The sequence below is a fragment of the Hyla sarda genome, unplaced genomic scaffold, assembly GCF_029499605.1.
Source record: "Hyla sarda isolate aHylSar1 unplaced genomic scaffold, aHylSar1.hap1 scaffold_1045, whole genome shotgun sequence".
Taxonomy (NCBI): domain Eukaryota; kingdom Metazoa; phylum Chordata; class Amphibia; order Anura; family Hylidae; genus Hyla; species Hyla sarda.
The window spans coordinates 41,458-53,765 of record NW_026607664.1 but is presented as its reverse complement, the minus strand read 5'-3'; the positions used below and the strand labels follow the sequence as shown (position 1 = coordinate 53,765).

At 47.5% G+C, this 12,308-nt stretch overlaps 4 non-coding genes and 2 pseudogenes across 4 annotated transcripts; all 6 read left to right on the top strand.

Annotated features, from left to right (window-relative positions):
* The first annotated feature begins 643 nt into the window (after window positions 1-643).
* Window positions 644-827, top strand: LOC130299261 (U2 spliceosomal RNA). Its single transcript, XR_008850436.1, has one exon. It is a non-coding gene; the product is annotated as a U2 spliceosomal RNA (small nuclear RNA).
* A 2,087-nt stretch (window positions 828-2,914) lies between these two features.
* On the top strand, window positions 2,915-3,105 carry LOC130299285 (U2 spliceosomal RNA). Its single transcript, XR_008850455.1, has one exon. It is a non-coding gene; the product is annotated as a U2 spliceosomal RNA (small nuclear RNA).
* A 2,107-nt stretch (window positions 3,106-5,212) lies between these two features.
* On the top strand, window positions 5,213-5,403 carry LOC130299284 (U2 spliceosomal RNA). The gene has a single exon (XR_008850454.1). It is a non-coding gene; the product is annotated as a U2 spliceosomal RNA (small nuclear RNA).
* A 2,094-nt stretch (window positions 5,404-7,497) lies between these two features.
* On the top strand, window positions 7,498-7,688 carry LOC130299283 (U2 spliceosomal RNA). Its single transcript, XR_008850453.1, has one exon. It is a non-coding gene; the product is annotated as a U2 spliceosomal RNA (small nuclear RNA).
* A 2,090-nt stretch (window positions 7,689-9,778) lies between these two features.
* Window positions 9,779-9,938, top strand: LOC130299265 (U2 spliceosomal RNA; annotated as a pseudogene).
* A 1,538-nt stretch (window positions 9,939-11,476) lies between these two features.
* LOC130299262 (U2 spliceosomal RNA) lies at window positions 11,477-11,657 on the top strand (annotated as a pseudogene).
* The last annotated feature ends 651 nt before the right edge of the window (window positions 11,658-12,308 follow it).

Below are 12,308 nucleotides of genomic sequence, written 5' to 3'. Positions count from 1 at the left end.
GTACTTTTGTGCCTCGGGGAGTGGTGACCCCGAGGTGCCGAAACTCACTGGGAGAATAGGCTCACTGAGTTGAAGCACGGGCACCATAATCTCTTCACCTTGTGGCACTCACCTCTTGGTTCCCGGCCTTCTGGCTAGGATCAGAGAAATTTTTATAGATCCGGCCGGATGTCCGGGCAGTATATCTGCACACATTCACTTATTTATTTATTTTTTGTCTCACTGTGTCACTTTTTGCGTGTTGTGTGTTCACAGGATTTGTCAGGATGCGGTAGCCCTTCTGGGTGTCCCTCCTGGCGGTCTAGGGGAGGTGTGTGTGGCCATTAGGTTCCGCACCTCCCTGCAAACACCCCGGGTACTCCTGCTTTGGCAGGATACCTACCGTAATCGGCTCTGCGGGCAGATACCTTGGCTAACGCCAAGGGGGATGCCGGGAGCATTTGTGGTCCCCTAGTAGCTTCGGCGAAAAGGGACATCGAACCTGGAACCTCGCAGGTACCTTTTGGTCCGGAGGCGAAGGGTAAGGTTTGTTGGGGGGCCTCTCTCCTATCGGAGAAGGGCTTGCGATAGACCGCATCCTTTGTGCACGTTTTTTTAGTGTAACACGTTTGCACTTTTTCTTGCACTTTGGGTGAATCGAAAGCACGTTCCTCGGCTTTAGATAAAAAAAAAAATCTGTTCTTATCAGTTTAATATCTGATACGTCCCCTATCTGGGGACCATATATTAAATGGATTTTTGAGAACGGGGGCCGATTTCGAAGCTTGCTTCCGTCGCCCTATGCATTGACCCGATATGGCAGTATCTTCGGGTACAGTGCACCACCCCCTTACAGGGTTAAAAAGAAAGATTCCTACTTTCATTGCTACCTGCTTGCTGGCTAGCCAGCTAGCCAGCCCTGTGGGCCTTGCTGCTGCTGCAGCCAAAAAACAAAAGGTGGTGCTGCTGCTGCTTCTGCTGCTTCTGCTTCTGCTTGTGTCTGGCCCCTGTTGGAGCGTCCAGGCACAGGACTTCTGCTGCTGCTGACTAAATGGCCTCCTTAATTGGATCATTTGAGTAGCCAGCACACCTGTGCAGGTAGGGCATGACATGATAGGCAGCTGCCTTGATAGCGGGTGGGTGCTGAATGTTCCTAATTGACAAAATAAGATTAATGCTTATGAAGAAATATAAAATCTCATCCCTTCCCCAATATCGCGCCACACCCCTACCCCTTAATTCCCTGGTTGAACGTGATGGACATATGTCTTTTTTCGACCGTACTAACTATGTAACTATGTAACATAACATGGGGGGGGGGTCTCCTGGCTGTTCACACAGGTGTGTCATTGCTGTACATTGACCATGCATTGCTTCTGTGGTATTGCAAAGGCAAAGACAAATGCTTCCAGCCATCCATTGCACTAATGGATTGGTCATCAGCTGGCTGTCTATGTCCCGCATCAATATAGACCAAAGTACAGAGGGTTAGGCTATGCTATTGTGCACCTACCTGATGCATCAGAAGGTGCGAGGCCCTTGCTAAATTCTGTGCACAGACTTTGAGATCTATGCTTTAGACTGTATCTAAACCTGCTCCAACATGGACTGACATTCTGGCCTACTTTCAGCCGATGCGACTTGTCTGTCGCTGAACAGTCGCTTTTTATGTATTCAGCACCTATGTATAATGTTGTAAAAATGCTCTAGAAGCTAAAGTCGCAGAAATGTCACACATATTTGGCCTGCAACTTTCTGTGCGACAAATTCAGACAGGAAAAATCAGTATAAATCCTTAGAAAATTATCCCCCAGTGTGTCCATCTGCTGGCGGTATTGAATAAGCATTGCTGCACTGATGGGGTATGCATTAGACGAAAAAAAAGAAGAAAAAGAAGAATAATACGCCCAGAAAAGAGGCGAAAAGGAGAAAAACGTAAAAAAACGTGAAAAAAAAGTAAGAGGAGGAGAAGGGAAAAAAAGGTGGAAATGGGTTTAAAAGTGATTTCGGCGGAGAAATATATATATATATATATATATATATATATATATATATATATATATGCGCACACACACACATAGATATAAACGTATTCTCCGTTGAGATATTGCAGCCGCTGCTGTGTCCAGGCCCAGGAGCCTTAGCACTGTGCTGTGATGTCACTCAATACCACTGACATCACTAGGTGTAAACAACATCTCTCCTTTGCTGTGTATGTGACTATGGAGCTGTTTGGTGATGTCGTCTATTACGGCCTTCATAGAAGCAACAGGAGATTGTTGCATCCATCTAGAACCCTCAGAACTACAGTGCTATGATGTCACTCACTTCCACAGGCCTTGCAGAGTGTAAACAACAACAACCCAGCTTTGTTGTGTATGTAACCAAAGGGATTTGTGATGTCACCTAGAACCTTCACAGCAGCGACAGCTTTATGAGGAGCATCAGCACTGCTCTGCCTGAGCAGAACCATCACCGCCATAGGTTGTCAAATAACCCGGATTTAACCCACACAGGTAAGTCCAATGGGGTGCAGGCATGTCCTCTATGCTTACAGCTTCCCGTGGGTGTTGGTTTGATACCGTTTGGGGACAGCCAAGGAGGCATCTGCAGGCAACAAAGGTAGGTGTGTGCTTGTGTGTGTGTTTCCTATGCAGATCCTAAGCCCAGTGTCACATGCAAGTAGGAGGAGTAAGAAGGGTTCCTGGCAAATCCGGGTTATGGATTGCATTTAAAAAGGCCCCGTGGGAGTGCAATGGGCCCCTGTCTTGCTGCTTAGCAATAATGGTATGGGTTTAGGTTCTGCTGTGTGTACTGGTGGTTGACTGCCCCCCAGCCCAGAGTGTGCATGGAAAATTGTCTGGCAGCCTCCCTGACAGCAAGCAGTGATAGTGCCCATGAAGGGGACCTTGTTGGGCCCGCCCCTTTCACGGTTATCGCTTCTCGGCCTTTTGGCTAAGATCAAGTGTAGTATCTGTTCTTATCAGTTTAATATCTGATACGTCCCCTATCTGGGGACCATATATTAAATGGATTTTTGAGAACGGGGGCCGATTTCGAAGCTTGCTTCCGTCGCCCTATGCATTGACCCGATATGGCAGTATCTTCGGGTACAGTGCACCACCCCCTTACAGGGTTAAAAAGAAAGATTCCTACTTTCATTGCTACCTGCTTGCTGGCTAGCCAGCTAGCCAGCCCTGTGGGCCTTGCTGCTGCTGCTGCAGCCAAAAAACAAAAGGTGGTGCTGCTGCTGCTTCTGCTGCTGCTGCTTCTGCTGCTTCTGCTTCTGCTTGTGTCTGGCCCCTGTTGGAGCGTCCAGGCACAGGACTTCTGCTGCTGCTGACTAAATGGCCTCCTTAATTGGATCATTTGAGTAGCCAGCACACCTGTGCAGGTAGGGCATGACATGATAGGCAGCTGCCTTGATAGCGGGTGGGTGCTGAATGTTCCTAATTGACAAAATAAGATTAATGCTTATGAAGAAATATAAAATCTCATCCCTTCCCCAATATCGCGCCACACCCCTACCCCTTAATTCCCTGGTTGAACGTGATGGACATATGTCTTTTTTCGACCGTACTAACTATGTAACTATGTAACATAACATGGGGGGGGGGTCTCCTGGCTGTTCACACAGGTGTGTCATTGCTGTACATTGACCATGCATTGCTTCTGTGGTATTGCAAAGGCAAAGACAAATGCTTCCAGCCATCCATTGCACTAATGGATTGGTCATCAGCTGGCTGTCTATGTCCCGCATCAATATAGACCAAAGTACAGAGGGTTAGGCTATGCTATTGTGCACCTACCTGATGCATCAGAAGGTGCGAGGCCCTTGCTAAATTCTGTGCACAGACTTTGAGATCTATGCTTTAGACTGTATCTAAACCTGCTCCAACATGGACTGACATTCTGGCCTACTTTCAGCCGATGCGACTTGTCTGTCGCTGAACAGTCGCTTTTTATGTATTCAGCACCTATGTATAATGTTGTAAAAATGCTCTAGAAGCTAAAGTCGCAGAAATGTCACACATATTTGGCCTGCAACTTTCTGTGCGACAAATTCAGACAGGAAAAATCAGTATAAATCCTTAGAAAATTATCCCCCAGTGTCTCCATCTGCTGGCGGTATTGAATAAGCATTGCTGCACTGATGGGGTATGCATTAGACGAAAAAAAAGAAGAAAAAGAAGAATAATACGCCCAGAAAAGAGGCGAAAAGGAGAAAAACGTAAAAAAACGTGAAAAAAAAGTAAGAGGAGGAGAAGGGAAAAAAAGGTGGAAATGGGTTTAAAAGTGATTTCGGCGGAGAAATATATATATATATATATATATATATATATATATATATATATATATATGCGCACACACACACATAGATATAAACGTATTCTCCGTTGAGATATTGCAGCCGCTGCTGTGTCCAGGCCCAGGAGCCTTAGCACTGTGCTGTGATGTCACTCAATACCACTGACATCACTAGGTGTAAACAACATCTCTCCTTTGCTGTGTATGTGACTATGGAGCTGTTTGGTGATGTCGTCTATTACGGCCTTCATAGAAGCAACAGGAGATTGTTGCATCCATCTTGAACCCTCAGAACTACAGTGCTATGATGTCACTCACTTCCACAGGCCTTGCAGAGTGTAAACAACAACAACCCAGCTTTGTTGTGTATGTAACCAAAGGGATTTGTGATGTCACCTAGAACCTTCACAGCAGCGACAGCTTTATGAGGAGCATCAGCACTGCTCTGCCTGAGCAGAACCATCACCGCCATAGGTTGTCAAATAACCCGGATTTAACCCACACAGGTAAGTCCAATGGGGTGCAGGCATGTCCTCTATGCTTACAGCTTCCCGTGGGTGTTGGTTTGATACCGTTTGGGGACAGCCAAGGAGGCATCTGCAGGCAACAAAGGTAGGTGTGTGCTTGTGTGTGTGTTTCCTATGCAGATCCTAAGCCCAGTGTCACATGCAAGTAGGAGGAGTAAGAAGGGTTCCTGGCAAATCCGGGTTATGGATTGCATTTAAAAAGGCCCCGTGGGAGTGCAATGGGCCCCTGTCTTGCTGCTTAGCAATAATGGTATGGGTTTAGGTTCTGCTGTGTGTACTGGTGGTTGACTGCCCCCCAGCCCAGAGTGTGCATGGAAAATTGTCTGGCAGCCTCCCTGACAGCAAGCAGTGATAGTGCCCATGAAGGGGACCTTGTTGGGCCCGCCCCTTTCACGGTTATCGCTTCTCGGCCTTTTGGCTAAGATCAAGTGTAGTATCTGTTCTTATCAGTTTAATATCTGATACGTCCCCTATCTGGGGACCATATATTAAATGGATTTTTGAGAACGGGGGCCGATTTCGAAGCTTGCTTCCGTCGCCCTATGCATTGACCCGATATGGCAGTATCTTCGGGTACAGTGCACCACCCCCTTACAGGGTTAAAAAGAAAGATTCCTACTTTCATTGCTACCTGCTTGCTGGCTAGCCAGCTAGCCAGCCCTGTGGGCCTTGCTGCTGCTGCAGCCAAAAAACAAAAGGTGGTGCTGCTGCTGCTTCTGCTGCTTCTGCTTCTGCTTGTGTCTGGCCCCTGTTGGAGCGTCCAGGCACAGGACTTCTGCTGCTGCTGACTAAATGGCCTCCTTAATTGGATCATTTGAGTAGCCAGCACACCTGTGCAGGTAGGGCATGACATGATAGGCAGCTGCCTTGATAGCGGGTGGGTGCTGAATGTTCCTAATTGACAAAATAAGATTAATGCTTATGAAGAAATATAAAATCTCATCCCTTCCCCAATATCGCGCCACACCCCTACCCCTTAATTCCCTGGTTGAACGTGATGGACATATGTCTTTTTTCGACCGTACTAACTATGTAACTATGTAACATAACATGGGGGGGGGGGTCTCCTGGCTGTTCACACAGGTGTGTCATTGCTGTACATTGACCATGCATTGCTTCTGTGGTATTGCAAAGGCAAAGACAAATGCTTCCAGCCATCCATTGCACTAATGGATTGGTCATCAGCTGGCTGTCTATGTCCCGCATCAATATAGACCAAAGTACAGAGGGTTAGGCTATGCTATTGTGCACCTACCTGATGCATCAGAAGGTGCGAGGCCCTTGCTAAATTCTGTGCACAGACTTTGAGATCTATGCTTTAGACTGTATCTAAACCTGCTCCAACATGGACTGACATTCTGGCCTACTTTCAGCCGATGCGACTTGTCTGTCGCTGAACAGTCGCTTTTTATGTATTCAGCACCTATGTATAATGTTGTAAAAATGCTCTAGAAGCTAAAGTCGCAGAAATGTCACACATATTTGGCCTGCAACTTTCTGTGCGACAAATTCAGACAGGAAAAATCAGTATAAATCCTTAGAAAATTATCCCCCAGTGTCTCCATCTGCTGGCGGTATTGAATAAGCATTGCTGCACTGATGGGGTATGCATTAGACGAAAAAAAAGAAGAAAAAGAAGAATAATACGCCCAGAAAAGAGGCGAAAAGGAGAAAAACGTAAAAAAACGTGAAAAAAAAGTAAGAGGAGGAGAAGGGAAAAAAAGGTGGAAATGGGTTTAAAAGTGATTTCGGCGGAGAAATATATATATATATATATATATATATATATATATATATATATATATATATATGCGCACACACACACATAGATATAAACGTATTCTCCGTTGAGATATTGCAGCCGCTGCTGTGTCCAGGCCCAGGAGCCTTAGCACTGTGCTGTGATGTCACTCAATACCACTGACATCACTAGGTGTAAACAACATCTCTCCTTTGCTGTGTATGTGACTATGGAGCTGTTTGGTGATGTCGTCTATTACGGCCTTCATAGAAGCAACAGGAGATTGTTGCATCCATCTTGAACCCTCAGAACTACAGTGCTATGATGTCACTCACTTCCACAGGCCTTGCAGAGTGTAAACAACAACAACCCAGCTTTGTTGTGTATGTAACCAAAGGGATTTGTGATGTCACCTAGAACCTTCACAGCAGCGACAGCTTTATGAGGAGCATCAGCACTGCTCTGCCTGAGCAGAACCATCACCGCCATAGGTTGTCAAATAACCCGGATTTAACCCACACAGGTAAGTCCAATGGGGTGCAGGCATGTCCTCTATGCTTACAGCTTCCCGTGGGTGTTGGTTTGATACCGTTTGGGGACAGCCAAGGAGGCATCTGCAGGCAACAAAGGTAGGTGTGTGCTTGTGTGTGTGTTTCCTATGCAGATCCTAAGCCCAGTGTCACATGCAAGTAGGAGGAGTAAGAAGGGTTCCTGGCAAATCCGGGTTATGGATTGCATTTAAAAAGGCCCCGTGGGAGTGCAATGGGCCCCTGTCTTGCTGCTTAGCAATAATGGTATGGGTTTAGGTTCTGCTGTGTGTACTGGTGGTTGACTGCCCCCCAGCCCAGAGTGTGCATGGAAAATTGTCTGGCAGCCTCCCTGACAGCAAGCAGTGATAGTGCCCATGAAGGGGACCTTGTTGGGCCCGCCCCTTTCACGGTTATCGCTTCTCGGCCTTTTGGCTAAGATCAAGTGTAGTATCTGTTCTTATCAGTTTAATATCTGATACGTCCCCTATCTGGGGACCATATATTAAATGGATTTTTGAGAACGGGGGCCGATTTCGAAGCTTGCTTCCGTCGCCCTATGCATTGACCCGATATGGCAGTATCTTCGGGTACAGTGCACCACCCCCTTACAGGGTTAAAAAGAAAGATTCCTACTTTCATTGCTACCTGCTTGCTGGCTAGCCAGCTAGCCAGCCCTGTGGGCCTTGCTGCTGCTGCAGCCAAAAAACAAAAGGTGGTGCTGCTGCTGCTTCTGCTGCTTCTGCTTCTGCTTGTGTCTGGCCCCTGTTGGAGCGTCCAGGCACAGGACTTCTGCTGCTGCTGACTAAATGGCCTCCTTAATTGGATCATTTGAGTAGCCAGCACACCTGTGCAGGTAGGGCATGACATGATAGGCAGCTGCCTTGATAGCGGGTGGGTGCTGAATGTTCCTAATTGACAAAATAAGATTAATGCTTATGAAGAAATATAAAATCTCATCCCTTCCCCAATATCGCGCCACACCCCTACCCCTTAATTCCCTGGTTGAACGTGATGGACATATGTCTTTTTTCGACCGTACTAACTATGTAACTATGTAACATAACATGGGGGGGGGTCTCCTGGCTGTTCACACAGGTGTGTCATTGCTGTACATTGACCATGCATTGCTTCTGTGGTATTGCAAAGGCAAAGACAAATGCTTCCAGCCATCCATTGCACTAATGGATTGGTCATCAGCTGGCTGTCTATGTCCCGCATCAATATAGACCAAAGTACAGAGGGTTAGGCTATGCTATTGTGCACCTACCTGATGCATCAGAAGGTGCGAGGCCCTTGCTAAATTCTGTGCACAGACTTTGAGATCTATGCTTTAGACTGTATCTAAACCTGCTCCAACATGGACTGACATTCTGGCCTACTTTCAGCCGATGCGACTTGTCTGTCGCTGAACAGTCGCTTTTTATGTATTCAGCACCTATGTATAATGTTGTAAAAATGCTCTAGAAGCTAAAGTCGCAGAAATGTCACACATATTTGGCCTGCAACTTTCTGTGCGACAAATTCAGACAGGAAAAATCAGTATAAATCCTTAGAAAATTATCCCCCAGTGTCTCCATCTGCTGGCGGTATTGAATAAGCATTGCTGCACTGATGGGGTATGCATTAGACGAAAAAAAAGAAGAAAAAGAAGAATAATACGCCCAGAAAAGAGGCGAAAAGGAGAAAAACGTAAAAAAACGTGAAAAAAAAGTAAGAGGAGGAGAAGGGAAAAAAAGGTGGAAATGGGTTTAAAAGTGATTTCGGCGGAGAAATATATATATATATATATATATATATATATATATATATATATATATATATGCGCACACACACACATAGATATAAACGTATTCTCCGTTGAGATATTGCAGCCGCTGCTGTGTCCAGGCCCAGGAGCCTTAGCACTGTGCTGTGATGTCACTCAATACCACTGACATCACTAGGTGTAAACAACATCTCTCCTTTGCTGTGTATGTGACTATGGAGCTGTTTGGTGATGTCGTCTATTATGGCCTTCATAGAAGCAACAGGAGATTGTTGCATCCATCTAGAACCCTCAGAACTACAGTGCTATGATGTCACTCACTTCCACAGGCCTTGCAGAGTGTAAACAACAACAACCCAGCTTTGTTGTGTATGTAACCATAGGGATTTGTGATGTCACCTAGAACCTTCACAGCAGCGACAGCTTTATGAGGAGCATCAGCACTGCTCTGTCTGAGCAGAACCATCACCGCCATAGGTTGTCAAATAACCCGGATTTAACCCACACAGGTAAGTCCAATGGGGTGCAGGCATGTCCTCTATGCTTACAGCTTCCCGTGGGTGTTGGTTTGATACCGTTTGGGGACAGCCAAGGAGGCATCTGCAGGCAACAAAGGTAGGTGTGTGCTTGTGTGTGTGTTTCCTATGCAGATCCTAAGCCCAGTGTCACATGCAAGTAGGAGGAGTAAGAAGGGTTCCTGGCAAATCCGGGTTATGGATTGCATTTAAAAAGGCCCCGTGGGAGTGCAATGGGCCCCTGTCTTGCTGCTTAGCAATAATGGTATGGGTTTAGGTTCTGCTGTGTGTACTGGTGGTTGACTGCCCCCCAGCCCAGAGTGTGCATGGAAAATTGTCTGGCAGCCTCCCTGACAGCAAGCAGTGATAGTGCCCATGAAGGGGACCTTGTTGGGCCCGCCCCTTTCACGGTTATCGCTTCTCGGCCTTTTGGCTAAGATCAAGTGTAGTATCTGTTCTTATCAGTTTTCATGCTGGTGGGGATGGGTGCTGCATGGAGGATGCAGGTGTACCAGGGCTTTCCGGGGCTGGTTCTGAGGAATCAGCTCGACGGCTGCCCCGATGTGACCTGTTCCCTCCGGGTCTCGCCATGAGGCTGAGAGGGTCTAGAGCCGAGGTACTTTTGTGCCTCGGGGAGTGGTGACCCCGAGGTGCCGAAACTCACTGGGAGAATAGGCTCACTGAGTTGAAGCACGGGCACCATAATCTCTTCACCTTGTGGCACTCACCTCTTGATTCCCGGCCTTCTGGCTAGGATCAGAGAAATTTTTATAGATCCGGCCGGATGTCCGGGCAGTATATCTGCACACATTCACTTATTTATTTATTTTTTGTCTCACTGTGTCACTTTTTGCGTGTTGTGTGTTCACAGGATTTGTCAGGATGCGGTAGCCCTTCTGGGTGTCCCTCCTGGCGGTCTAGGGGAGGTGTGTGTGGCCATTAGGTTCCGCACCTCCCTGCAAACACCCCGGGTACTCCTGCTTCGCAGGGTACCTACCGTAATCGGCTCTGCGGGCAGATACCTTGGCTAACGCCAAGGGGGATGCCGGGAGCATTTGTGGTCTCCTAGTAGCTTCGGCGAAAAGGGACATCGAACCTGGAACCTCGCAGGTACCTTTTGGTCCGGAGGCGAAGGGTAAGGTTTGTTGGGGGGCCTCTCTCCTATCGGAGAAGGGCTTGCGATAGACCGCATCCTTTGTGCACGTTTTTTTTAGTGTAACACGTTTGCACTTTTTCTTGCACTTTGGGTGAATCGAAAGCACGTTCCTCGGCTTTAGATAAAAAAAAAAAAAAAAATCTGTTCTTATCAGTTTTCATGCTGGTGGGGATGGGTGCTGCATGGAGGATGCAGGTGTACCAGGGCTTTCCGGGGCTGGTTCTGAGGAATCAGCTCGACGGCTGCCCCGATGTGACCTGTTCCCTCCGGGTCTCGCCATGAGGCTGAGAGGGTCTAGAGCCGAGGTACTTTTGTGCCTCGGGGAGTGGTGACCCCGAGGTGCCGAAACTCACTGGGAGAATAGACTCACTGGGTTGAAGCACGGGCACCATAATCTCTTCACCTTGTGGCACTCACCTCTTGATTCCCGGCCTTCTGGCTAGGATCAGAGAAATTTTTATAGATCCGGCCGGATGTCCGGGCAGTATATCTGCACACATTCACTTATTTATTTCTTTTTTGTCTCACTGTGTCACTTTTTGCGTGTTGTGTGTTCACAGGATTTGTCAGGATGCGGTAGCCCTTCTGGGTGTCCCTCCTGGCGGTCTAGGGGAGGTGTGTGTGGCCATTAGGTTCCGCACCTCCCTGCAAAAACCCCGGGTACTCCTGCTTTGGCAGGGTACCTACCGTAATCGGCTCTGCGGGCAGATACCTTGGCTAGCGCCAAGGGGGATGCCGGGAGCATTTGTGGTCCCCTAGTAGCTTCGGCGAAAAGGGACATCGAACCTGGAACCTCGCAGGTACCTTTTGGTCCGGAGGCGAAGGGTAAGGTTTGTTGGGGGGCCTCTCTCCTATCGGAGAAGGGCTTGCGATAGACCGCATCCTTTGTGCACGTTTTTTTAGTGTAACACGTTTGCACTTTTTCTTGCACTTTGGGTGAATCGAAAGCACGTTCCTCGGCTTTAAAAAAAAAAAAAAAAAAATCTGTTCTTATCAGTTTAATATCTGATACGTCCCCTATCTGGGGACCATATATTAAATGGATTTTTGAGAACGGGGGCCGATTTCGAAGCTTGCTTCCGTCGCCCTATGCATTGACCCGATATGGCAGTATCTTCGGGTACAGTGCACCACCCCCTTACAGGGTTAAAAAGAAAGATTCCTACTTTCATTGCTACCTGCTTGCTGGCTAGCCAGCTAGCCAGCCCTGTGGGCCTTGCTGCTGCAGCCAAAAAACAAAAGGTGGTGCTGCTGCTGCTGCTTCTGCTGCTTCTGCTTGTGTCTGGCCGCTGTTGGAGCGTCCAGGCACAGGACTTCTGCTGCTGCTGACTAAATGGCCTCCTTAATTGGATCATTTGAGTAGCCAGCACACCTGTGCAGGTAGGGCATGACATGATAGGCAGCTGCCTTGATAGCGGGTGGGTGCTGAATGTTCCTAATTGACAAAATAAGATTAATGCTTATGAAGAAATATAAAATCTCATCCCTTCCCCAATATCGCGCCACACCCCTACCCCTTAATTCCCTGGTTGAACTTGATGGACATATGTCTTTTTTCGACCGTACTAACTATGTAACTATGTAACATAACATGGGGGGGGGGGGGGGGTCTCCTGGCTGTTCACACAGGTGTGTCATTGCTGTACATTGACCATGCATTGCTTCTGTGGTATTGCAAAGGCAAAGACAAATGCTTCCAGCCATCCATTGCACTAATGGATTGGTCATCAGCTGGCTGTCTATGTCCCGCATCAATATAGACCAAAGTACAGAGGGTTAGGCTATGC